This window comes from Camarhynchus parvulus, chromosome 3 (assembly GCF_901933205.1).
Source record: "Camarhynchus parvulus chromosome 3, STF_HiC, whole genome shotgun sequence".
NCBI lineage: Eukaryota > Metazoa > Chordata > Aves > Passeriformes > Thraupidae > Camarhynchus > Camarhynchus parvulus.
In genome coordinates, this window is record NC_044573.1 from 47,814,532 (window position 1) to 47,839,780 (window position 25,249).

Here is a 25,249-nt window from a genome sequence, read left to right on the forward strand (position 1 = left end):
ACATTGATGTTTTTCCTCTTGAATCCTTAAGCTGGTAGCAAATCCTGTGTCACCAGTCCTACTTTTTTGGTGGTTTTTCCTTTCTAAGCATGCACGGCTGTCCTCTGAACTTTCTTTGAGGTCTTTCCCATATCTTGGCAACTTTCTTAGAAGTCAGCCTGAACCAAGGTCAGGCTGCCATGGCATCTCTGAGACATAGCAAGATTGATACCCTGGGGAGAGGTCACTGAGCAAGAATATTAAACACTGAGGTCACATACTGTGAGACATCTAATGAGGAACTTAAATGAAATTAATTATTCTTACATTATAAGTGATTTAGAAGTTTTTAATATTGTGGAGGTTTTAAAATAACCATTAAATCAAAATGCATTTTAAAAAATAATCTACAAAATTTTATTTTAATGCTGACCATTTGCTTTGTGGCATTGCTTCTGTTGCCATTATTTTAGTTGTTAATAATGCAGTTTGAAGAAGTGGGAAGCACCACTCCAGGCCTTGAATGTTCAGTTCAAATCTCCCTGCAGTTGTTTTTTTTTTTTAAGATTATCCAGACACACAGCTTGCAACTGTCCTTTCTTCTGTTCTAGGTAGTGGGCCCCATCATGATCGAAGTTGTGTTTACAACCAGAGCAACATAGTAGATGGAGTTTACTGCCTCCCAATTGCACACTGGATTGAAGTCTCTGGACATACTGATGAGATGAAACACACAACTGATTTCTATTTCAATATTGCAGGACATCAAGCTATCCATTACTCCAGGTAAAAGAAATGTGCAGAGCTTAGCTGGCGTCAAATGTTACAAACAGAAAATCTGAACTGGCAAATCTGAAAAATGCATTTGAAGTAAGGAGTGTTTGTATGTATGTAACAGTAAACTTCAACAAAGATTCAGCACCTCTTTGCAATTAAATGTCAGTTTGGCAGATCCTAAGTTCAAGGATACCTGTATCCTGTACAGGTCTGTTACATTGCATCACATCTGAAAAAGTTTTGTGCCAATATTTGGATAATAATTTTCAAATGCTTGTCTATATATGTGTAAAATTGCATGTATCTTATGTGTTTGGTTTGGGATAATTTTACTGAAGAACTTGTCCTGGGAAACAAAAATAAGATAATCCAGCACCAAAATTTACTGGTGACATGTTGTCACTCTTGTGTGGCAGCCACTGCAATTAATGACAGCCACTTTTGATGACTTCCGCTTCTGGGCATGTATTTAACAAAATATTAAAACTTACACAGGCCTTAAAATGTTTGTTTTCCATAGTGTTCACTTGAGTCCACTGTCCCACTGGTGAAGCATCCTGGCTTAAATAAGGAGACAGTAAAGGTCAAGGAGGGCGCCCAGCCTTTAGGGCTGCAGATGAAGCGCAGGCTGTATTTGGAGCAACAGGCTGAGCACTAGAGGTTAGCAAAGTGACACTGAGGAATTTGGGGCCCTGTGTAGCTTTTTTCCCCATCTCCAGTCAATTGATACAGCAGGAAGTTTGATAATTGTTGTGTGCATTCTGGCAGTCCTGATATGCCACATGCATTGCAGAACAGTTAGTTATGCCAAAGGGATATGTATTTCTTTAAGGAATCAAACCACCTTGTACTTTCATTAGGCCCTAGCGTTGTTTTGTGTGGATTTCTCCAGACCACTTTATCAGCTGCACCAACCTCACCATCATGTCTCCTCTTTGTGCTCATATCTCCACCTTCTCACATGGTAGGAAGGAGAATTTTCTATTCCTCATTAGACTTGCAGTGTGAGAGGGAAAGATTTCTTCCCCTTGGTATCTTTTGGAATAGCAGGGATTCACAAACACTGTCAGATGCATGTAGGTGTTTGTGGGATCTTTTTCCTGAGACCCCCTCAAGTAATATAATATGCCTGATAGACTGTAGTGTTATGTGGATCTTAAACATCTGTTTCCAACATCCTATCAGAGTAAAGATCTTGTTTATTCCAAAGCACAGACTTGTCAATCCCAAGTAATCTTTGCTTGGCAGAGATTTTTTGAGAAAGAAGAACAGCTGTCAGAAAGTGAATATCTAAGTACCAAAGGCTAACTTATCTTCCTTTCCAGAGGCAGCAATGATCCATTTAATGCTGCCTTATCTGCATGACTATGTGTTTCAAAGATTAGGTAAAAAGCTGCAGATTCTGCTAGAGGATATCTGAAGAAAATTTTCTGGGCTGTGTAGTCTTTTGCAGATGAAGGTCTTCTCCTTCATTCCCTTCTCTCACACACGTACCTTCATTGAAAGGCAACCTTATATGTACATCTTAATAACTCTTATCTCATTTCTTTGAGCTATATTAAGTAAGCATACTCTGTAACACTCCTGTCTCATAATTATTTCTAATACTTTGAAGATATGCAGCCTTAAATGTTTTTTAATTACTAACAGTTGGGGGCAGATTCACCATTCTGCTGGTTATAACAAAGCAGCCCAAAAATAAAAATCTTTTTTGGAATTTTTTGTTGTTGTTGGCAGAGCAGCTGAAGTGAGCTGATGAAAATGCCTTCATTTTGCAATGGATTTATCAATTCAGAGGAGTACTATAAAGATTAATCTAATACAATTTTTTAAAAAATACCCATATACACCCCATACTCCCCAAAGCAAAACCAAAACTCAAGCAGAAGCAAAATATCAGTCCTTCTGGCTTTTCTGACTCTGATCAGAGTATGATCAGCTCATGGTTTATCAACTAAGATTACCTTTTTCCCTGCTGTACTAAAGGCAGCAGGGAGCTCAAATGACCACAAATTCTGTCCTGTCACCACTTGTATGATCTTTTCAGTGGTGGAGGCTGGAAAGAAGTGATTTATCAATGAAAACTTCTGATGTGAGCCCATCCTCTATGTTGCTCCACTTAACAGGGCTGCCATGTGTGAATTAATGACAAAGGAAGGTTTTTCTCTGTCAGAGGAGGTTCCCACATGAGCCCTGGGACTGATTTTATTTATCCTCTGTTGAATCACAATTAGAAGCAGTTGCTCTGAGCTTTGTTGCCATCTTGCTCCTTCATAAAACATGAGCTTCTGCTTTAACTGGGCTGCAGCAGGATGAGAAGAGCCTGCCTCTGGCTGGAACCAAAACCAATTTTGCACTATGCTAAGGCTGACAACAGTGCTCTGAGGAACCAGATTTTTCTTATTTGGTGTAGATGTATCACTCATAATTTAGTGAACTTACATTTAAACTTATATTTAGAGAACTCATTTTGTGTTGGTTGTTCAGGTAGGAGAATATATAATGTGATTTTTAAGCACAGCAGGAGTTGAACTAATATCGTGTAAATGTGAAATGGAGCTTTCCCACAGCTAGGAGTCGTGACTGATACCTTCATGGCATTAATATTCACTTGGTTTGGAGATGTAATGACACCTTTAACCAAAATCTGATTCAGGAAAAAAAACCAAAACAAAACTATCAGTTTCTCTTTTTTGCTAGATATTACTGCAATAAGATGGCTTCAAATTGTAGGAGAGTTCACTTAGGATGAAGTAATTTTCCGAAGTAAATTAGAATTATTGTAGTATTTTCAGAAAGAAGATGACTTCAGAAAACTTGTGAATCTGGGCCATATTATCTCTGTTTCAGTTCCATCTGTGAAAGGCAGAAGTTCCTAATTTGTAGATGTAGTATATCTTATTATTTATATAAAAACATCTGCATTTCTCAGAAGAAAGGCATTACATAACAGCAAGAGAGGGAATGACACCTGAAATTACAAAATCCTTAAATAATATGTTGAAGACAATGATGCTTGATGGCAGAATTAGGTGCTATGGAAATGAATATCTCTGATAGGAAAAGCCATCTAGTTAGTTTCCTATTTCCAGACTAATTTTAGGTGTGTGCTTTCTGTGAGTCATATTTCTTAAATCTGACAAAGAAAAATGATTTTTACGTGCTTTGCCTGTAAAATGCAGATAAACTGTAATGTGTAAGTGAATTCCTCAGACAACAACATCTGTAACTGTAGTATTGTATGGCTGTTAAACATTCTGGAAGAAAATACACAATTAGCAATGCATAGTCAGGGGAGTCACTACATGAGAGTAGCTATGAGTCCTGACAACAATTTTTTGACGTACAATTTTCTTTAGTACCTTTTTTGCATTTTATTTATATATATTTTTATATATGTTATTAAATACTAATATTTTATGTTGGAGTGATTGGGAATTTGACAAATGTGTTGCTAGCATCAGTGGTTTTTTATTCCCTTAGACAAAATTAAGGTAATTATAAAAGAAAATTTACTCCCATGCTTGGAAATATTTTTGTTTCTTAATGGTTGCAAATGAAACACAATTTATGCTGCAATATTTACAAATGCTTTGTGGCTTGTTGGTGAGACAGTTTCCTACAACACTTCCACTAATGTAGATTATAACCTAAGTTAGGTGTTGAGTGGGAATGATCAGGAGAATCACATAAGATGTGTGTCCCTACTTCATAGTAAATGTTAATGTAGATAGGTGAGTGAATGAAGAATGATCCAGGACAAAATGGAAATGCTTCTTTTTTACCTTTTGGAGGCACTAGAGCAGTATTTTGCTGATGGAGCACAGAATTTCTTTCTATGGGAAAAATGAGCATTTACTTGATTGATATGCATCTTTAATTAGGTGGTAAACAAGAACTTGGTTGAGTATATTTGGTTCAGTATGAAATTAGAATTGTCTTTGAAAAAGATACAAGAGAGAACACTTATTTTTTTTAGTCTTTAATTTCTCTTTTTAGTGGTTGTAACTCATTCACAAAATAAAATGCCTTTCTGTTTTAAATATAATTCTTAGCTATTTTTTTACTGAATTGTAAAAAAGGCTTTAAAGAGTAAGCTGTCACAAAACCCCCCTAGAGTGCAGTGACATGTACTACCATAATAGAAAGCTCCAGTGATATTTTATGCCTACATTATGAATTAAGAGAAGAGGTGATGATGTCTACAGAGATTACCATAATTAACATTAAAGGCTGAGAGCTAACTGTCCCCTGTGCCTAAAGAATACTTGTGATATTAGAGAAAAGAATAAGGAATAATGAGCTCTGGAACAAAATTCATTGATTGTATTCTACTAAAATAGTCCTGATCAAAAGGACTTAACATCAATAAGAGTTCATCTTTGATTTCAGTACTTGGGGTTCTAGCTGTGAAGTTATCTGCTCATTTTATACATTAAGTAATGAAAATATTCGAAGGCACATTTTTTTATATGTTTATCCCATAAACTTGGATTTCTGACTTCTCCTTTGAATTGTTTTATTGTACTGACCTATAGTCTGACACTAATATGAATTGGAACCATTGTTTACTTACCAACAGGAATCACCTTTTATAAAATGGTTCAAAGGTTAATTCTATTTTTTGTTCTTTGTGTGTCTTCATTTTTTTCTACATCTCCAGCTGGGAAATGCTTTTACTAGCCTCTGTTGTGAAGAAAATGGGTTTCAAATCAGCATAAGAAGTGACATTTAAGCAATTTTTTATTTAAGTTCTTGAAAGTGAGGAGGAAGTGTGAGGCAACAGGACCAGAAGTGAGAAGGCAAATTATGAGGCTACAGTTTGATTTAGTTTTAAGTTTTTAGTCCTTATTTGTTTTCATGTATGTAATTTGTGTGATCTTTGTATTGGGTAACAAATACATTTTTCTTTCACATTTGTTGTCCATCCAAACAACAAGCTTCTCCTTTTGTGAACTCCCCATACTGTGCCCTACATAATAATGGCTAAAACAGGAAAAGTTATTCTATTTTTCTAAGTTTTGTGATCTTGCTTAGGCAGGATGGCACTTAGGTGGGATAGCCCAGTCCAGGCTATTGTTGAGTTAGCTACAAATCTCAGTCTTGTGAACTGTGAAAAAAAAATAAAGCTAGGACATGCCAGCAGTGCAGTCACATGCCATGAAGTCAAATACTGTGGATGAACAGATGGCAGGATCTCTCTTTTCAATTATTTTGATTTTTTGAGCATTACCAAATGGCTGTTGCCAGCACAGCTCTGGTTCTCTTGCTGTCACCTACTGCCTGAGCACCCAAAAGGAACTTGACATGGAAACTCCTGGATGTCACTCATTTCTGATTGCATTTCTTGTGAGTGCCATGGTAGCAAGGGAAATCTACCTTTAGAAAAGGTAATTTTTCCAGAAGACAAAAAAGTCACAGAGCTTCTAGATTAAAGATTTTTACATGACTGTCACCAGCATTTGAAGTCCTAGTATTACTTCCACCTACAGCGACTGGTCTATCAAACCTGATGAATGGCTATTAGCCAGTAGGCTGCCAGGTTTGTTGCCTCCTTCAGTGGCTGAGGGACACAAATTTTTGGCTAGGCTTTGGGATGAAGTTGAAGTAATGTCTGATGAACAGTATGCTACCTATGTGAATAAGCTAAAGAAAATCTTAGCATGGTCTTAGTCTGGTTGGTCTTGTGAGTTTTTATGGAGGTTTTTTCCTGTAGTTTTCTTTACCTTTCTGCCATTCTTATGTGGTTTTGGCAATGAATGTTTGAGAATTTTTTATTTAGAAGGATGATTGTTCTGGAATGAGTATTTCGCTTGTAAAATGGCAGCAAGGAGAGTCTGGATGTTGATGAGAATATGAGGCCTTTAATCAATTGGCTGTTAATAGGTAATATTTACTTAAAAGCACTGTTGCTATTTAAAATGGATCTTTTCATAGCTGTGCCTCTGCACAAAATTATTTCCTTACCTCTTAAGAAAAATTTACAATTCTGTGTCATTCTGGGAGAAAAAAACAGAAGGAAGATTGGGAACCCTCCATGGAAAAACCTGGAGGAGTAAACGTAGTTCTGTTTTTCTCTGTGGGATATAAGAGAAAAATGTTGATAGTCCAGTAAGTATGAATTTTATGTGGGGTATCACTGTTAGGGAGCAGAAACTATTGTTGCTTCTAATTTCTCTGTGTGTTTTACTGTGTCTCCCTGCCACTTGTTCGTATTTATTCTGGAGGTTTTCAGCCCTTTTTCCTGCCTCTTTACTCTTTGAAATTCAGGCTGTCAGCAAGGGAGTAAAGTTCTGTCTCCATTGGAAAGCAATTTGCTGGTGTTGCTGGCTGTGAATGAAATTGACTGAGATTGTGAAATCCTGGGCAATTTAGCTCACAGCTGGGATGACAAGGAAGGGGCAGCGTCACTCTCTCACTGAAGATGATGTTCCAGTTGTCTTGCAGATATTTATTTCCTCCTAGCTTTTACATCCATTTATTAGGTGCTGGATAATTGCTGGCATTTCTTAATGCAGTTTATCCAGAGATAGCAGAACTCTTTCTGAAAAGCAGAGATTGTGTACACATCCTAATTGGTGTTTTGCTTACCAGGAGGGAGTCAATTCAGATTTCTGGTTGTTATTGGAAAAACTTCACTAACACAACTCCATAAGTTACACCTGGTGAACCTGTTGAACCAGGGATGTGTGTTTGCAGAGTAAACCCACTCTGCCTCCTCTTCCTGTGATTTTTTTGCAGGCACAGCTCCTAGGGCAGATTGGCCCAGCCACCCTGAGCTGACTCTTACAGAATAAAAGTCTCAGAACAAGAGAGTTTTTACTCCCCAAATGTGAAAAGTGATACTATCAGATGTTTTATTACTACCAGCTTGGTGTTTACTTACCTGCTCAGTGTATACTATATTTCTGAAAGAGGTGATCTGAAAGTCAAAAAAATCTGAAATAAACAACTGCGTAGTTATTTTAAATGAAATGGGAAAAACATTAAAGATACTTCATTTGAAACAGTAGCAAGCCGTAGCTATCAAGTTATGAATTCTACCTCCATCTTGAATAATTTTTGTAAATGTTGAGAGATATAAATGCAAGTTTTCATGCTTAAATGCTCCAGATATTTACAAGATAATTTAAAAAATGAACCTCCATGTGAAAATATGGAGAGTCCTACTTAAACGATAAAATATTTTTTATTAGAAAGGAAATTGGAATATAGCTCTAGTTCCTTTGAAGTGTGTCTCAGAAACATAAGTGTTTTATTTCTCAAGAGTAAATAGAGATTATCAAATGGTTGCTGTTTTTTCCCATATATAATTTTCTCTCTGTAAGGAAAAGAAAAAACAACAAAGAAATGAACTGCATTTGTCTTCCCAGGGAACATATTAAGAGGCTGAACTGAAAATCTCTTGCTCCCTCCTTTAATGCTTGTACTTTGGGAAATATAATTTCAGGGAGTCAGGTACATAATCCCTGCTGTTGTTCAGAAGTTTAATGTGTGTCCTCCCATGAACTGTGATAAAAATTGAGTCAAATGTCATAGACATTGCCAAGCTTTAAGAAATGTGTATTTCTTTATTGGTTCAGTGGACAGCATGGTTTATAAGTTTAAATGAACTGTCTTTTTTCTTTGATGTGAAAAACCTAGTAATAGAATATATGATTTTAAGCATCAAGAAGAGTATAAAGGCAAAATATGCATTTCAGTTTTAATACAGACACAAGAAAATGTGGAATATAAAAAAAATAATATTTGAATAGGTGGCTGCTTACTTTCTCCCATTTCCTTCCCTCTTCCCTCCCATCCATCAGCTGTGGGTCAGCAATGCGGCTCTCTATCATTCAGTTCAGGGCTGGATGCTGGGCACTACTACAAGGGGATGGATGTTGGTGGGCTTCTAGAGCCTTTTCTTTTTTAATTATTATTTTTGGGTTTGACTGACTTCTCCAGGACTGCCTTTTAAAAGCACTTCAGAACAGTTCTGTCCAGTGCCTTCATTTTCCCAAGGTGATGATCTGATAAGGAGATATGCAGCTTCCCTAACAAAATAAGTTCTCTAATGTTCCTTCTTTCTGTGGTCCAGCTGCCAGCTTGGAGGGTTGGCTGTGCGCAGACCAGCCCTAAAGAATGTTAAATACTGCTTTCACTGCAGAAGACTGAATTTCTCAGCTTCCTTGAGTTGCTTCAATCTGGTGAGATAGAAGGGGAAAAAGCTTCTCAAATATATCTTTAGTCTTGGTAATAAGGTTATCCAGTATGTTTAACAAATGTACAAAGTCAAGCTTCAGCTGATAATGTAGACACATTTAAACAAACTTTAGTAACAGTAGATCACTTTGGAGTATTTGTTCAAATGCTTGGAAATTTCAATTTCTAAGCAGGTTCAATGATACTGCTAGGAAAAGAAAGAAGTCTGAAAGGAAAAGAGACACATTTAAAAAATAGAGAACCCCTGGTAATTCATGTCAGTCTTTGTGCTCCAATAAAAACTGCAGCATTGATTGTTCATAAATTTAACTCATGTTTTTTTCCCATTTTGTCATCCAAGACTTCTTCAAGACATTCCATATGCTTTGTAGTTTTGTGTTTAAAAGATACACATAGGTTCTCCTAGTTCTTCTAGTACCATCCCAGCCTCAATATTTGATGTTGGCTACTCATCCATCAGGGTTATTAATCTTACGTTTAGAATCTAGACACCAGGTACATTATCTAAAATGAAGTTTTCTGACAAATTTTTATGGTAGCACTATACACATTATTCCTTTGATTTGACTTTCCTGTGAGAACACCTTATTTTAGATGTTTATGTAACTGATGTGGTGTGGTTAATTCCATTTTTCTCCATATTTCTAAGATGGTTCACCCAGCCTGTGCTGTTCAAGTACATATTTGTCCCTCTTTAAAATTCAAATAAATGAACAGATGTGTGTTTAGAAATTCTGGATAAATTCTGGAATGACCACAGATACAGAGCCCATCAAGGCTGTTTGCAGATGGTACCGCCAGGGATGAATGTACATCTCTCTCTGACTGTTGGAGTTCTGAGAGATTCCAATATTTTGTACATGTGCATATGGTTCCATGTGGATCACAAGGCCACCTAGCAATAATCTGTGCTTTGCAATTATGCAATTTTCATTAATATGTACTTATTTCTGAAGAACTGGAATTTATTTGGATCTGAAATGCTACATTTTGAAAACTGGATCTATCTTTTATTGTTTTCCCAGTCTAGATTCCTAAGCAGCTGCTAATAGGTAAACTCTGAAAGAACACAAAATATCTTTTTATTAAAGATTCCCAAATCTTCTTGGGCATTAACCTAAAGATCATTTGTAGCAGTTTGAGTCAATTTTGTTGAGATGATTTAACTTACAGGTGCCAGCAGTGGCATCATTCCCATTGCTAGGCATTAATGTTAGAAATTCTCATTCCTAATGCCAAGAGATTCATGGTTTATTGCAGTCTGGCTGAGTTTAGCAGCCTGTTGTTCTTGTGTTTCCGGATATTCGTTCTAATTCAAAACAAACGGGAATGTTGGCAATCTAACGGAGACATATGTAGGAAGTAACCATTGGCAACCATGGCTGCATCAGACAAGATTCTTTAATTTAATGCTCACAAGCCAGGGGAGGAGTCCTTTCCTTTCCAGGTTGTTCAGTACAAGCCTTGGAACCTGATTCTCAGGCTGTATTTTTGTAATTGGCACACTGTCTGCTTTCAGAGAATGTTTATAAAATGAAAGTGCAAGAAGAGTCATTCCTTACAGATGCAAATTTTGCTTTGTGCTGCATACAGTGTGCTCCTTAGGCAACCATTGAAACCTTGTGTGTATGTTTGAAAATAAATTCTGGCAAAGTCCTGTAAGGCTAGATCTGGACACCCTATCCTACAAGGCATTGATGTGCTTGTGAATCCTTACTTTCTTATCCTCACAGTAGAAATACATAGAAAAATGTGACATAAAATATTTCACTTTAGATACAGGGAGAATAACATTTAATCTTCCACATTTCAGTTCTGGCTGTGTAGGTAAAGTCTTGTGTGACCACATTACTTTAGATCATATCTAGACTAGAGACAAAATAGATTATAAAAAAAGTATAAGAGATAAATAATTTGCTTTAAGCTTTCCAATGGAATGAAGTGAAGAAGGGAAAAGAGTTTATGCTGTGGGTCTTTTCACTGTATAGGTTTGAATGTGCTGCAAAGTTGGTGACACCAATTCCACTGAACTTACTGGAGTATGTGAGCTTAGTTTAGAGACAAAATTAGATAAATTTAATCTATTATTGTGTCTGGAGAACAAATATGCAATGAATGAGAGTGGTTCCCACAGGATGTGCAACTTTTATGCCACTGGAGTTGAAGCTAAATAAATTGGTTTGAAAGGAACTCTGCTACCATAGTTTGACTACTCCTGGGACAGACAGCATAGTTTAATGAAGACTAAGAAAGAGGATCTATTACTATTTGTAAAAGACATTCAGGAATTACTACAAAGGGGGAAGAAGAATTATTGAAATTGAACCTTCTTTAAGATCAAATGGATATTAATTGCTTCTGAATGAATTCGGAGTGTAAATTAGAACAAGGTTTCTGTCATCAAAGGAATGATGTCTGAATTCTGGCATGACCTTTCAAATAGGGCAGGAAGGACAAGGAGCCTAAATTATTTCAAGATGGAACTTGATAAATGAATACAGGTAGTGCTTCCAGAAATGGAAATTAAAGTTTATGATTATAGTATCATAGATCATAGGCTCAAAGAGACCTCAGAAAGTATCCAGTCCATTTCCTTGTCCCAACTTAATCTCAATTACATTTAAATCATTTCAGGTTTATCCAGCCTGATCTAAAATATGATCTCATCTTAGTGATGAGACTCTATAGGCCTGTTACTCTCCCATTCAATTACCTCACTATTCCAACCATTAAAAAGCTTTACTAATCTCAATTTAAGTCTTCTTAGTGCAATTCAAGTTAATTTCTTCTTGTTCTCTCCACAGAAGACTTGGAGAACAAATTAGTATCCTGCCCCTCTATAGCCTTTAATATATGCTTGGAAACTCCTTTTTTCCCAGAATCAGAGTGGTTAACTTTGGAATATCTCACTATGTTCATTCTGATATTAATCCTTGGATCTTTCAGCCTTTTCTCTGAAAACTTGTCTTCTAGAACTCTGATTGTTCTGACACTCTCTGCTGGGCTCTCCAGATGTTTCTCTTCCTTCATCCCATTTTTCCTGATGATGGTCTACGAGTACTGAATGCAACAGAAGGATTATTTTGTGACTTTCAAGCATAATGCTACTGCTTATCCAAGTACTATTGTCATTTTTGCAGTTTGGGATATGTTGTACTTCCCAGTTGTCTATGTGTTTTCATCAAATAAGTTCCCTGCTTTGGCAGGGTATAGAATGTTAGAAATGTTCTCAATCTCTGTGTCTCTTATTATGAGATGTTTTTTGTGAGTTTCTTCTAGTGAAGTTCTTATGTTCCTTGTAAGGGAATGTTTGGGATTGCTGTGGAAGGGGAAAATGGGCCATAAAGAGAAAATTTTGTGGATCTGTAGACTAAAGTCTTATGTGACTTTAATTCTTCTGACGTGGATCCTTTTATCCTGTATCCCTGGTGACTTCAAAGCCAGGACAATCCTGAAGCACACACAGAATGCACCAGAAGGTTGTGAATGAGAAGAGCTGGGCTGTGCTTAGGATGGACACAGTTGCTCAGTGCCTCAAAACCTCAAGGCACCATGATGCCTGCTGTGAGAGCAGTTTGGTGGGTAAAGTGGGCACAATCAAACCCTTTTGTACCATCAGGCTGATGCTATGGAAATCCTTTCCTGAGACAGCAGAACCTGAGGGCAATGCAACACTGGAACCACTTTGTAGCTGAATGTCTGGGTAAGACTGTATTCCAGTTACAGGTTTGATGTTATTCTTACCTGCTTTACTTTTAGCACATTGTCAGCTTGAGGTCAAACCTTAATGGCTTATTTGCTTGGCATTTCAGTAAATGAGGTAGTTTTATGCCACAGATTTGTGAACATGGGATAAGTGAGATACTGTTAAGCATAAGACTCAGAATTCAAGGGCTTGAGAAATTTTGCATATTGCTAAGCTGACAAAGTGTTGTTCTAAAGTGATAAAAGCAGGTGTTTCTTTCTACATTCCAAGTCCGCTCCTCTGTGAGAGGCTAGATAAGTAGTTCAAATTACATCTAAGTAGAAAATTTGCCAGACCTTAATTGCTTTTCATCAGAGTTCCAAATAAGAAGGAGAAGTAAAAAAACCACCTTGGAACTACATTGTAGCCTCTTTAATTCTCCTAATTTAAAGCCCTGAGGTAGAAATCTTAACTTCACAATAAACTGTACTCTTTCAGTGGTAAAGCAGAACAAATTTATAAGCAATGACTTGTGCTCCTTCTACATTTGACATTTAGGTAAGAGCAATTTTTTGTTCAAGAATATAAGTAGTTTCTACAAGGTCTGCAGCTGTGTCATTTCAGTAGGATATAGTTTTATCATGAATCAGTGCTTTTCTCTGGTGGCTTCTGCTAAGGTTATGGCCATTTATTCCATCTTTCTTGATAAGAGTGATCTTATTAAGCCTGTTTATTCTATCTTGGAGTCAGACCATAGCATCATCAAACCTTGCTCTCCTGCTCTGGCTACTACTGCTTGACTCTGTGCTGGGAAATGAAGTGCATCTGACTGTTCCCAGTCAATCCTGCTTAAGTCAGGCCTCTCATCAAGAAAGGTCCGTCAGTTTGTCTTCTGCAAGGAGACTTTATCAGTAAATCAACAGGAGAAGGGATTAAGATCACACCATTTACCCTTGTACCCTATGCAACATGCAATGAAATGTCAGTGTCATAACCCCCCAGTCCTACATTATTATTTCATTGACAAGGAGGCATTTTGCTGAGAGATCTTTCTGTCCTTTGTTTAAACAGACTATAGTAAAACCAGAATTCCTATGCAAGACAAACAAGGGACTCCTCTGTTTTGGTATCTGTCCGTGCTGTCCATATTTTGGAGGAAGATACAAGATTAAAAAATTATTTAAAAGTTAAATTCCCTCCTAAGAATGTTAAATCCTTAGTCTGCCCTCATTTGAAAGTATTTGCACAAGAAATTGCTGGAATCTACTGAATTGATTTTTAATATTTTCAGTTTTCTGTATCTTTCTTGATACAACGAAATATTTAGTAAAAAGTTCAAAGTTTGAGTACATAGAGTAGGACCAGTGATTTTTGGACCATTACTATACATTTTTTATTACTTTCAGTTCACTTCTTGGTACAGGCTCATATTTCCACTTTGATCTCTTTATAAAGCAATGCTTTCACCAAGTGTCACTACAAGTAGGTACTATTTCCCTTTCCATTTGTTTATAGTTAGCTTAAAATACAGTGATGTGCATATGAGATTATTTATTCCAAGACATATTGCAGAGACGCATTCATCAACTGTGAATTTCATGTGCCCTTTTCCTGAATATTCATTTAGTTTAATTTGACACCACTGGCAATTGAAACTAATAATAGTTTGGGCAAACTTTGTTCTCTCCTTGTTGAGTAAGTTCATCTGTTTGGAAAGATCTTAACTTGAAAAAGGAATCCCATGTTGAATATAGGTCAGCAATGACATGCTGTAGAAGAACTGCCAGGGAACTTTAAAGAGGGATAAAGCCTTTGAAGCACAAGAAGTAAGTAATCTTTGGCTCTTCTCAGAAATGTACTTTTTTCAGTACTGGGCATAGCATTCAAAAAGAGAGAGAGTCCAAAGGCAAACAAGAGTGATTAGATGCTTTGGATATATGACAAGTGTGTGTGTGTATGTGCGAAGAATGCAAAGCTATGTGAGAGTGTGTTAGTAATTTAGAGAGAACTATAAGGGTTTTACAGAATGGAAGGAAATAATCTGTTCTTTGTGTCCATTGTGGAGACAAGAAGTTGTGTCTATGACCTGTGACTGCACTATTCATATTGGACAAAGTACATTTTTTCAGAGGTGAGGGTAGTAATCAGTGTGTTTTCTGCATATCAAAGAATATTTGAACATACTCAGATCTTCCAATGAAGAACAGAATTTGGTCATTTGAAAATTCTTCTCTGTCTGTGAATGCATTTCAGGGCATTAGACAGCAATCTAAGTAGTGTTTCCAGATCGCTCTGACAACAGTACAGGAACCTCATCTGATTTCTAGGAAGTGCTCACTGTCACAGGTTCAGAGAAAAGAACAAGGAAGTCTTGGAAGAGAGATGTCTAATTTGGTACTTCAGGGAAGGCACACAGAGACCTATGAATAAGCTGCTGTATGTTGTTAGAAGGATGCCACAGGCAAAAGAAGGAGCACATACAGGATGATAGTTCTGGGTCATCATAATCCAGCGGTATTGCCATTTAAAGTGATGTGCCTTGTCACAGGGCAGAGAATACAGAAAAGATGAAAGAGCATCTCAGCTATAGCTGAGGATTTCCTATATTCTCACTTTGAATATGCCCAGAGCAACACTTCTGGAAATCTCTTTTTGTGTCATGTGAGACAGGGAACAGACATCTGGTCTCTGAACTAGTTTAAATTTGGCTGGAAGTTGAAAATTTCTATGAAGCCTTTGGTTCAGACAGATCATAATTTTTGATTAAAAATCCACCTTATAAAAATTCTGAATGAGTTCCTACTCCAATGCCATCAGGGGAGGAAATAGGAATGCAGTGTAATTGGAAACAGTCTCTAGCAGTTCAAGTGCTGCAAAAATTGTCTGTAAAGGAGTTATTTCAGGCCTACATTCCCTTTGGTCTGCTTGCTTGCAGTGGTACCCGGGTAATAGCAGTACAGTGGTGCAAAAAAACCCACTCTGTATGCCTAGAAGCAACACAAAATTGCTAATAATGCTTTGAGACAAACAGATCCTAAATCGAAATTTCCTTAGAATGCTGATTTGCAAGCTGGGATGACTCAGGTACTGCTTTAAGATCTGAGCAATCATCAGTGTGCTAGGAGAAGGCATCTTAGAATCTCCCCTAAAATTAACCAACCCTCTAAGAGTTACAGTTCTTATAGAGAAGGATAGGATTTGGCACTTTAGGAACACATTTCATAAGAATATCTATCAGGTGCTGACAGGTGTCCTTTTATCCTGATAGCTGCCAGCTTTAATCAAAAGAGAGGACTTTGCAAAACTAAGAAAAAATAGCAGGGTATTTGTCATTGGTTATTGGCAACAATGATCTATCAACGATTCCATTTGTTTATACCACTGATATTTTTGCTCTTCTGGGAATGCAGAAGTTTGACTGCAAGTTCCATGTACCTGAGGTTGCACACTATACCTTACTAGGAAATAAGAGTCTTGAGGGAGGGCAGAGTCAATTTGATCATTATTTTGTTTGTTGTTTCAGCTAAATGGCTCTGTTTTGTTATATGTATATTTTAGTACTTATCTCACTGTCATCAGATGCTTAATGGGATCTAAGGAAATCTCGTGTAGAAAAGTGGAGTGCAAGCTTTAACACAGGCTACCCCTTCACCTGGCACTGAGGGATGATTCAATCCATCACTTTTCATTTAAAATAATAGACTGGACCTTGGTCAAAAATATCACTGGTATAAACAAATGGAATCGTTGATAGATCATTGTTGCCAATAACCAATGACAAATACCCTGCTATTTTTTCTTAGTTTTGCAAAGTCCTCTCTTTTGATTAAAGCTGGCAGCTATCAGGATAAAAGGACACCTGTCAGCACCTGATAGATATTCTTATGAAATGTGTTCCTAAAGTGCCAAATCCTATCCTTCTCTATAAGAACTGTAACTCTTAGAGGGTTGGTTAATTTTAGGGGAGATTCTAAGATGCCTTCTCCTAGCACACTGATGATTGCTCAGATCTTAAAGCAGTACCTGAGTCCTCCCAGCTTGCAAATCAGCATTCTAAGGAAATTTTGATTTAGGATCTGTTTGTCTCAAAGCATTATTAGCAAAAGTAAAACTGGAGTTGCTGAAGAAGCAGAGTAGACATTGGCGTCATGGAGGAAGACCTGACTGCCTGATGCAGTAGTCTGCTGTCTTCCCCTAGGTCAGGTCACCTTCCCTGGAAATCACATCCCTACACTTACAGTTGCTGGGCTGGTTTGGTACTGTACTAAGGTTGAGAGATATGGTGTGCCATGCTTTGTGAACCAGCCTGAAAATTAGTCTGCACCATTAAAAAAAATTCACAATGCTAATTTTTCACTGCCTCAGAGTCATTTTCTCCTTGGGGATGGGGAAGAACATTTGCATACACACTGATTAAACAGAATGCATTTGGTGTTTTAGATGTATTCACTCTGAATTGTTGTATACTATATAGCAATGTTATATATAATTCACTCTGAATTGTCATTTTAATCCAGACCGTGCAGGGTGCTGGGGGGAAGCCAACAAACCCAATATAGGTCTACATCATTAAAAATAATTTAACTGCGCTGGAAAAGAAGTGTACAAGTGTTTGCAGGGTGTTCCATATTTACTCAGGGATAATGATAAATAATTGTTGGTTTTCTCAGTTTATAAGGCAAAAAGCAAGTTTTAAATATGTTAGCCTTCAGTTTGGGCTCTGTAAAAATAAACTGAATAATGTTTGCCTAATATTTAGTCCTTGTTACCACAACCTCAAACTTCTCACATTAATTCAGCCATTGGACTCCTAAAAGTCCCCTTAAGGTAGGTAAATATTGTATCCATACTGCTGGTGGGGAACTGAAGTGTAGGGCAGGCTGAAAGTAGCTGACAGAAATTACCTGTAAAAAAGGGCTTGTAGACAATCTTCAAGTCTTAATCTCAGAAGATCACTAAATAGTGTTGATGTTTAAATCACTCTAGGTGATTTCTTCATTGATAAACTGTCTCTGACTGAATTGACCATCTCTTCTGGAGTCATGGTTTATTATCCTTGATGCAGAGAGTAAAGATGTACAATGACAAAGCGCCATTTTTACATGAAATCAAAGTTTCAAGTAGAATTTTGCTAAAACATCATCCTGTTTTGATATTTTGGCAACATCAAAGGGGTTCAGCTGAAAAGATTAAAGATCTATATTGATCACTAATAATTTCCTAATATTTTTCGGTGTGCTTGGGGATCACGTAATCTGCTGCTGGAATAAACCCACATGTGAGCTGGAAAGCAGTGGCTGTCAGAGAGCTCAGAGCACTATAACTTGACATTTTGGAGTGGAACATAAAAGAGCTCTCTTTCCCATGCCAAATAGTCTTGTGGCTAAAATCTAGCTACCTACTGAAATTCAGTGGCAACTTAAAGAAGGGCATTAAAGATTAACTTTATGATATAACTAAAAGTTATATCTTTAAGGAAAGAGAAGTAAAAATGAAATTACCACATTCTTGCTTGGTTCAGTATGTATGTTTTCCTGATCCTCAGCATAATGAAACCCTCAGTAGGGCTATCAAAAAAATCTATATATAAAATATAGCTGCAAAACTCTCCATTAGTTTCTGTACTCACACATGCACCAACTCCTTTTATTCCTTCCTTCTGATGTCAGAAAAAGGTAAAGTTTGAACTAGATAAAGCCAAATAGGAATATAGGTACTGTGCGGTAGGATTATCCTAGAGCTTTTACATAAATTGGCTGATAGGACAGCTCTGCAATATTGTTTTCTGCATGGTAAAAGGGTGGTTAAGCCTGTCTTGGCCAATAAGACCAAGAATTACAGTTTTTTGTAGGTGGGTAAGTAAGGGGCTTGTAGACCAAAGTCAAGGCTACATCCTGATCCTCTCAAAGGCTGAACTTTAGGACCTGATCATAAAATTAATTCACAGGAATTACCTGTCCTAAATACATCTCTTAGGTCATTCTCTAATGTCTCCACTAGTTCAGTTAATTGTGGGGAAAGATAATGATAAAAATTTGGTAAATTCTTCCGATTGTTCAATAAAAGCAATTAGTATTGTGCAATAGAGGAGGTCTTGTCATGTACAAGACCTGTTAGGCTGCAAGAACAAAATAAACAAATGGTCTATATCCCAGGGATTTTGCAGATAGCACAGCTGTGATATTCATCCATTACAAAATCATTGGGGAAAAAATTATATAGCATTGGTTTACCAGTAAGCAAGAGTACTACTCAGAATTTTATTTATCTCAGGAATGCTTTAGTCACTTTTAATTTAATCAAATCCTAGGAAACACACATTTTTTCCTCCCATCGAGGTAATTTAGTGCATTAGATATTTTACAAAGTATCAAGTGAATTGCATATGTATGAGTCTCCAGGAAAGCCTTTGAAGGAACGTACTAATGTTCTTGTTCTTGAAATAATATCCTCATATTGTCACAAGTTATTAGTGATATTGCCATTTCTCTGTCCCGGGAATGGAGTTTTGTGGCCATTGCTCATCTCCAGCCATTTGTCAGCATCTGTTAGGGCACTGTAGCTCACACTCGGCACCTTGAAATGCCCTAATCATGGTGGCAGGTTCCTGTGGCAGAATCCTGACAGCGGTCGCTCGCTCAGGTTGGGATGGGGGTTGCTGTGGGGCTGGCACGTGGGAAGGGAGGCAGTGAAGGAGTTGTTGCAGTGGAGCTTCTCCTCTGATCAGTGGGAATGCTTGAACTGGTATGTTGGATTTTGAGCAATTCTTGAACATGTATGTGAAACAAAAACTAAGTCAAATCTTTTCAAGTGATCTCGCTGTTGGAACATGGTTGAAATGGTTATTTGCTATGTAATATATTTGTTTAAATTGGTCTCAGTTACCACATATTGGGATCAAGTGTTTTGTCCCATTGAAACAGTGGCTGTTAAGGCCAAAGCCTGTGTTTGTGTTGCTAGTATGCAACTCACCATGAAAACAATAATAACAATTATTGTTATAACAATAACAATCATTACAAACAGGAAACAATGATAATTAGTTCTTCTTGGATCTGAATTTTTATTTTTGATAATATTGCAGTACTAATATAGCAGGATTTCATAATTACAGTCAATTACAGGTTTTAATTAAATGCCAGTACCTATTACTGTGAACAGTAAAATGGAAATAGCTACCTGATGATTTAAGAGTGATTTATAGGCTCCTGAAAATCATTAAAAATTTCCTTATTTGTTGCTGAGGTTAAAATTGGGAAAGAACATAAGGCATACATGGCAGACATTTTCTTTTTGAGGATCTTGCTTGTAGATTTGCATTTAATAGTGTTTGCAAAGTTTGTAGTGCTACAGATTTGTTGCAGTTAATAAGGTTGCAAAGTTTTATGTTAAATGCAGGGATATTTTGTTTAGTTTGTAGATTACATGTTCAACATTGAAGTCAATGGAAGCATAAAGAAATTAAAGTAGATCACTAATAATTTGAGCATCTGAATAATCCATTGCAGATGCCATCAGTTTAATTGCATGTGCATATTAAAACCCCTGATTTGAAAACAAGTTTCTAAATATTCAGTTTATAATGTCAACATCTGTTGACGTATACAATAGTTTTATGATAATTAGCAATGGGAAAACCATAGAATTCTTGAAGTTTGATTTAGATAAACAACCATATTTCTGGTACTTTCCCATCCTACATAAACCTTGTTTTCTTGAAAAATTTCTGGTCCTTCAGCCCTTGAGGGAAGCTATACACGTGTTGTAATTCTGTATTTGATTCTCATTAGCCTCCAAGAGATCAGAGAAAAATTAGAAGAAAATGACTTATTAATTTTCAAGTTTCATCACAGAAGGGCTGTTCAAAATGCTTTTTTCCCTGCTTCCCTCATTATAGTGGTATCTTATGAGTTGGATGACTTCTTTCAGTTTGACTTATTACTAAAGTAATGTAGATTTGGATAATGTGAATTCTTTAGGCTGTTTTGTTGTTGTTGTTAGTTTGGTGGGATTTTTTTTGTTTGTTTGGGGTTTCTGTTGTTGTTGAGGTTTTTTTTTCTCTATGTATGTGCAAATTGCATGAATCTTCAGAGTTTTTTCATTTGAATTCCTGATGTTAGTAAGCGTCTACTTCAAGCTTAGTGATTAATGATGCGTTGCAGACCTGTGCTATAATTGCGCTCTGAAATTTTTTCTCAGCACATCTGGCTCTTTGGTGTAGTCTAGGAGCTTGATCCCCAGTGCCAGACATCACCAACTCAACTGTAACAAAATAAGTTGTAATGAAACAAGAAGTTTCTTGCTGCCTGACGTGAAAAGTCTGTGCTTAGCAGTGTTTGTGTGATGATGTCAAGCAGGTTTGGAACAGGAACACTGTTGAACTTGGCAGTTTCCTTAAGATACTGTAATCAACCCCACTCTTTTCTCAATGCTAGGATTCTTCCAAACATCTGGCTGGGAAGTTGCCCCCGGCAGCTGGAGCACGTGACCATCAAGCTGAAGCATGAGCTGGGTGTTACAGCTGTGATGAACTTCCAGACTGAATCTGACATTGTTCAAAATTCCTGGGGCTGCAACCGCTACCCAGAACCCATGAGCCCTGAAATCCTCATGAAACTGTATAAGGAAGAAGGTCTTGCCTATGTCTGGCTGCCAACTGCAGACATGAGCACTGAAGGTAATGCTCATGTCACTCTTGCAGTAAATTAATAGCCAGGAACAGTTGGAGTTAATAATCTGTCACTTTCATGACAGCTGGGGTGGGGGGGAGGAGTTCTGTGCACATGTTGCATGAAAATATAGCTGGAACACAAGGTATAGTTTCTTTGTGCGCTGTCTTTAACAAATTATTCATATTTTCTTGTTGGCAGAGAGGCCATCTGAAGCACTTTGTGTCTGGCAGTATTAGGTGTATTTGTGTTTAAAGCCATCTGACATCAGTAACTGCTTGACTGTTTTTACTTTCAGCTTGGGTTCAGCCTATATAATGAAAATATGCTGTGTAGGTGGAAGACTGCAAGTTTGCAGAGCAGGGCAGCTTGCCACCTTTGCTGATTAAAAATGGCGAGACAGTGCTGTGTGTCTGCTGTTCCCTTCCCAACAAACACTTCTTCTTTAACTGTAGTATCCCAGTCTGATGAAACTCCATAGCAACATTTATATAATAGTTTGCACTTAATTCAAAATACTCATAGCACCTGAGCTGTAACATCAATTACTAGTACTTTTAAGTCCTTGGTTGGAATGCTCAGTTCAAAGTCTCGTTTCCAACCAGAAGGTTAGAAAGTGAGTGTGTTTTCAAGTGAGCAGCCTGCCAGCAGAAGTGAGTGCTTTCAACACAGAAAATATCACTGCTCAAATAGCTAACTGTCATATCAGCAACAGGACATCAGGGAAGACAGGAGACCTTAAAACAGGGATCTGAAAGGGCTTAATGTCAGTGCTCGCATGTGCCTTGAAGAAAAGTTGGGCTCTGCTGCTTGCAGCTCTGTTTCCCAGGATAGCCAGAAGAAAAATGTCAGAAAATATGGGATGCTCATCCCTTTGAGAGGGAGAATGGCTATTATGTGTTGTTTGACTGTATGCTTAGTGCACAGTGAACTCATAACAGTTTTAAGTTGTACAGTAAAATGTTCTTCTTCTCTCCCTCTCTCACTTACTGAATTGATGGCCTTCATTACAACATTTTGGAAATCAGCAGTCTATAGGTACCTTCACAAACCTCTGGTATTAAAAAAAATACGTTTGGCTCACTAACTTTAACGCTATGTAAGTTGTGCTGTTCTCTATAATGTGCTGCCTTGTCTCAGTTCCCTTGAAAATGAATGTGCCACACACATCTGATGTTATCAGAATGTATATTTAGAGAAGACTTGGGGCATTTTACAGTTTTTTGTGATGTGATTCTATATTGCAAGGAAAAAATCAACAAGTTAGCCTAGAAAGTTATTTGAGAAAAGAAAGAAAAAAGTGGAATATGTCAGGTCTGCCATTATATTTCACAATTCATCAGGCTGTGGAGGCAGAATCTCAGCCACGAACTGACTTTGTCCAGTGCAAATGAACGTGCCTTGTTTTTAACCTTAGGAAGAATCCAGATGTTGCCACAAGCTGTGTGCCTGCTGCACGGGCTGCTGCAGAACGGACACACTGTCTATGTCCATTGCAATGCTGGCGTGGGCAGGTCTACAGCTGCTGTCAGTGGCTGGCTGCGGTACGTGGTGGGATGGAGCCTGAGGAAGGTGCAGTACTTCTTGGCTGCCCGGAGACCTGCTGTCTACATAGATGAGGAAGCTCTGAACCGTGCTGAAGAAGATTTCTACCAGAAATTTGGGCATCTTCGTTCCTCATATCAGATACAAGAGTAGAAGAGCAGAAGAAGAAAAGGAAGGTGAAGAGGAATCCTTACATTTGAACCTCAAGGACTTACAAATTTCTGTGACTCAGGAACCCACCTCCCCTCTTCAGATTACAAGCTTCTTGTAAAAGTGATGAGAATTTTGTTTTAAAAGTGCCTTAGAGGTTTTTATTTGCTTTCTTTAAGCTGACATGGTTCATGTTTTCAAGCCTTTTGGTGCAATTATGAGACCTAGAAACTGCAAAGGGAAAAAAATATTTTCTTTTAACTACTTGCCTATAGGAACTGAGGTTTTAGGATAGAGACTAAACAAGATGTGAGGTGAAACAGAGTTGACAATAAAAAGTGAGAAGAAAAAAATACGAATATTGACTGAATTAAGATTCAGATTAGGATGGAGCAGATCATCATCAAAGCTGCTCAGTTATTTTAAGCAGATATTAGATTGTTGCAGTGTTTTGTAGTAATTCTGTAGACAAGTGGTATTGATGAGAAAGACCAGAAGGAAACTGGTTCTTCAACTCAGTGTTTAAAAACAAGAAGCTAATGTCTAATGCAGTGAACTAAGATTTGCTCTTTGTCCATCTAGTTAATGTTAAGTATTAACATTAATGCTTAATGTTAAGCTCCAGCTGAATTCTCTTATGACATTGGGATTATGCTGGGCTGTGGCATGGAGAGAGGACAGGGCTCCAGCTGTGGCAGTCTTGCTTTGTTGTGGGGCAGGACCACTGTTTGTTACATTACCCTAGGCTGTGAGTTCTCTGAGATGAAGCTGCATTTTGCCCCTCTGGTCCATGCAGTGCTGAACAGGGGCTCCCTGAGGTGCCAAGTCAGTCTGAGCAGTAACCACTGGGTAAGACAGGACCTATAATAATTGTGTGACAAGCAGTGTGCACAACTGGCACCTCAGCCTCTGGGCTGTTGACCCAGATTAATATCTTCAATACAGCAAATACTGCTGGTGCAAGCAGTGAGTGTGTGTTAGATTTAACTGATTGAAGCTAATACTGGGCTGTCTCTGGGCTGAATGAAATCAATACATTCCTCTGTAGGAGCAAAGACCAACTCTGCAGAGGATGGTTTCTCAGGAGCTTAGCCTGAGTGTTAGCTTTGTGGATGATCCCTAATGTTTTCCATTGCTGCTTGGTCCCTTAGCTAAACTAAGCACCAACAGCTTCCAGTCCTGCTCAGATGAAACCAATTTGATGTAGATTGAGTTCAAGAGAGAAGAGAGGATTAAAGATGCATAAACATTAAGGAACATAATTTCTATAGGCTTATTCTTAAGTGAAATCTCATTTTTCCAGCCAACTTGTTCGTCTAAAGATGCAGTCAGTGACAGAGTAGTTTAAGAAATAAATATTGATTTTCTGAATGCTTAATGGAGAAACTATTGGATATAAGCTGTTTATGGAGAGTGTCCAAAGTAATATATTTTATTTATCCTATACTTCAATCATCTTGAAAAGAAAAATGTTTATTTAAGTTATTATATGTGTGGTTTTGACCATGACTTCATTTCTGATTTTTTGAAATAACACTGCCTGTTTAGAAAATTGATGAGAAAATAAAGACAAAACGACTATTCCAGCAGTCCATTTTGTCATGTGTCTTTGTCTCCCAATTTCAAAAATAGCAAAAGGGTCATAACCGATATTTCTATATAGAAGTGGAACAAGACACTTTGGTAACAGCCTATGTCTTGTCTTGTGCTATGTCAGTTTGACAGGAAATCTCAAAAAACAGAACAGCAAAGGTGTGTGGATCATATGGCACCTCTGGTACCTTCAAAGACTAAAACAGGTGTTTCTCCTTCTAGCCCAGAGCAGAGAGAAGAGGGAGTGTGTGTGAATACTCCTGTCTGCCTGTTGGGCTCACATGCAAATGTGCAGAGCTACAGCTGCCTGCCCAGGAGTTGCTCATTTTGACTGAGTTTAAAGTAAAATTGGTGAGCTTTTGCTACCATATTCTCCTTAAAATCAAGCACTGAGAGAAGAAGAATGGCGTGAGAAGCAGACAGTACAACTTGCTTAAGTTCTACACTTCTGCTGAGATTTATTTGAAACCACAAGCTTAAAATGTGTTTCCAAGCATCCCTGACAGAAGCCCTTTCCTCCAGATGCAACTTGTAATAAATGCTGGGGCAAATACTTGCAGATTTAATTATTGCTCCACAGGTAATGCATATATATATATATATATGGATATATATAGTTTTAAGGCTCTTGGGACTGACCAGTGCA

The 25,249-nt window shown here is 37.6% G+C and overlaps 1 pseudogene; it reads left to right on the forward strand.

Annotated features, from left to right (window-relative positions):
- The first annotated feature begins 404 nt into the window (after positions 1 to 404).
- On the forward strand, positions 405 to 23,477 carry LOC115902800 (annotated as a pseudogene).
- Positions 23,478 to 25,249: the final 1,772 nt, after the last annotated feature.